The following is a 3,469-nucleotide window of genomic DNA, read 5'->3' as shown; positions in this document are numbered from 1 at the left end:
TACGACCATTGTTTGCTCTTCCGTCCGAGCAATGCAACTGGCTCCTGGGCCGGGTTGTATGAGGCGATCTTTGCAGCGCTAAGTTTGTTTAGAAATAATGTTCGTTCCTGAGTATATGGAATTTACCGTGGAGTTAGGAACATTCTTAACAATAAGCAAACAGCGCTGCTCAGTTCGCTCGTGCAACCCACACTGGAAGCCAGTTGCATTGCTCGGACGGAAGAGCCTAGTATGGTCGTAACCCGCTACTAACTGTGTGTTAGTATGGAACTGACCAATGGCGTAGTTCGGTCAACGTAGGCATTTAGTCACGTGTGACTGTCAAAAGGTTTGAACCAAGCAGTGCAACTGGTTCCTGGTCCTGTTTATATTGCAGCACACACTCATTTGGTGGCTTCGTGGCAATTACATGGGTTAGGCGTTAGATTTCTGATCCAGTGATCAGAGTCCCCGTTTCGGCATTGTGTTGTATCATCAGGAAAAAAAAAACTCTTTACTCTGTTCTCCTCTCGATCTCCACCCAGGTCTAAGTGGATACCCAACTTCGGTTGGGGAAGGTTAAAAAGGCTGAGGGAAAGGACTGGGTCCCGTCTTCCAGTGCCGAGACCTAAACACTGAAGATGTTAATCAACTGCCCCTATGGCCGTAGAAGGCTATATAAAAATGGGACCTTTAATCGTTTTGCACTCTTTCGTCTTTGGGTAGGTCCTGAGAAGAACGAAGTATTCAAAGCTTTCTTGGGAGCTAATCTTGTTATAATTTTTCTGCCCCTGGTATGTATGATAGGCATTCGTGTCCGACTATGACTATGACTATCAGAACGGCAGAGGAGGCAGCTGCTGTTCTGGCTGTCTGGGCTACAATTTGATTATGATGGGGTGTCTTGTCCAAGATACATCCCCACTCTCTCAGCCAAGAGGGCTTTGCGACAAGTCGGCGTTGGGATGGATCTCAAAGGTCAACAACCCCCCAAGGCTGCAGCACTGAAATCCAGTGCAACCTAGTTTGAGAGTCATTGTCCTTCACAAAAAACTAGATGGAAATGAATTCCCTTTGAAATGATAAGCCATTTATCATACAGCTCCCACATTGCTGTTGGCCCAACTGTAAGCTTATGACGATCTCTGATATAAGCCACCACGAACATGCTCTATACTGTCAGTGAATATTGTTACTGTGCAGTCATATTATACATTCCAACACATACATCGGTTGTAAAGTAGACGCTGATTTACATTCACACGAGTAATGCAAATTTGATTGTAACGCCTCTGTGTTTGTACCAGTAAATGTTTAAAAGCATAATGATATAACTCAATATAAAAATTAATTGGCAATGGTAATAATCTAATAGTTGCAATGAACGCAATTAATACCAATTATTTGCAAATTTTGGCTCAGGAGCTCAGGCAGAAGGGTTAAAATTGCTCAGGAACTCAGGGCCCAAAGGGTTAAGAATCTTTTTCGATAAAAGAGAAAACGACCACGTGAGAATTGCAAGTAATCATTAATTATCTTATGGTGTAGTTGTGTTAGATAAGTGATTACTATGACATTCACGACAAAAAAAAACACGTCCTTGATTCACAGCGAGAAAGAGAGAGAGAGAGAGAGGGAGGGAGAGAGAGAGAAGAAGAAGAAGAAGAAAGGAAGAAAGAACGGGTAGGTATAGAGAGGGAGGGAGAGATGGTAAATACCTGAACAGATACACGTTTCTGTTCAGTTTCACCATGACCCATCCCGACTTGGTTTTGATGATGTTGCTGTTGTTGTTGTTGTTGTGAAGGATGACACCCACCCTCCCCGCAAACAAGAAAAAAACAACAACAAAAAAAACAAAAAAGAAGAAATCCTTTCTGCTCCTCCACCCTCCCTCTGCCTGATGTTTTTTTTCTTGGACATTCCAGACAACCGCATCGGTTTTTTTGGAGGGTGTTTTTTTTTTTGTGGGGGGACGGGGGCGGGAGTTGGGGGGTGGGGGGGGCTTCCCCCCCCCCCCGCACCCCCCCTACCCCCCGGGAAATGCTGCAACTGTTCAGCCGGAAGAATTGGGCAAAATCCGCGACAGTCGAACAACCACACATGAATGCTTCTCTCGGCCCTCCAGGGGGCAATTTGATGCCAGCTATTTCCAGCACAATGCGCTGGCCAGAATGCAGAAATCTGCAATCACTGATATCATATCGATAGTGTGTGTGGGTGTGTGGGGGGAGGGGGAGGGGGAGGGGGAGGGAGGGGCCACAGATATTGCTTCGCTTCCCTTCTCTGTGTGTGTGTGTGTGTGTGTGTGTGTGTGTGTGTGTGTTGGTGCTGGCCTTCCCACCTCTCAACCCCGTCATCGTCAGTCGAAACAAAGCCGGGAGGGCGTGGTTGGTTTCTTCCCCTCATCAATGCCAAACCCGAAGAAACACAGCACTAGAAACCAAAAATAAAGCAGTGTGATAGAGGAAAAAGAGAAGGAGAAGATATATATATATATATATATATATATATATATATATATAGAGAGAGAGAGAGAGAGAGAGAGAGAGAGAGAGATAGGAAAGTGAGGGAGAAATAAACAACAACCAACAAACGAAGAAGAAGAGCAATTAAGGAGCCGTGGAATATTCATGACGGAAAAAAAAAACACACAAAAAAAAACCCACGAGAAGCAGGACTCACACACACACACACACACACACACACACACACACACACACACACACACACACACACAGAGATGAGGGAGAGACAGGCAGACAGACAAGACAGGCAGACAGAGAGACAAAGAGAAAGAAAAAGAGGGAGAGAGTGCGTGTTGAGCTGTAAGCCACGTGGACGTGTTTTATGGCTGTGGACACTAAACAACCACAAACTTCTCTAGAATTCCACTCCCATCTCCACCCTCTCTCTCTCTCTCTCTCCTCTTCTTCTTCTTTTCAGTTTCTCTCTCTCTCTCTTACTCTAGAGCACAGAGACAGAGGCACAAAATGAATAAATCTACCCATGAAATCAGTGCATGTTTGTTGGTATCGTCTCGCTCGTTGTAACACACCGCTATAATGCCGCCTTAAATTGATGAGCAAACAAATAAATGAATAAGCAAACAAACAAATATCTACCTATCTACACACATAGATATATATAATTATATATATATATATATATATATATATATATACATATATAATTATATATGTGTGTGTGTGTACATATGCACATTCATATATACATATGAGTAAATAAATAAGATACTGACTCAAAAGGACTGAAAAAACAACAACAAACAAACAAACAAACAAAAAACACAAAAAAACAACGACATAAAACAACAGCTAGCAACAACCATTTCTTCTTGGATCTCAAGCTACTCGAGAAGAATATGGATTATTGGGGCGTAGGGGTGGGCGCTGGGGGGAGGGGAGAGGGAAAAAAAAGGTGATATTACACAGGACATTAAACACTAATAATCTCCCCTTCCGTGCCC

This window comes from Babylonia areolata, chromosome 24, assembly GCF_041734735.1.
Source record: "Babylonia areolata isolate BAREFJ2019XMU chromosome 24, ASM4173473v1, whole genome shotgun sequence".
Classification (NCBI taxonomy): Eukaryota; Metazoa; Mollusca; class Gastropoda; order Neogastropoda; family Buccinidae; genus Babylonia; species Babylonia areolata.
Note: the sequence above shows the minus strand (reverse complement) of the source record.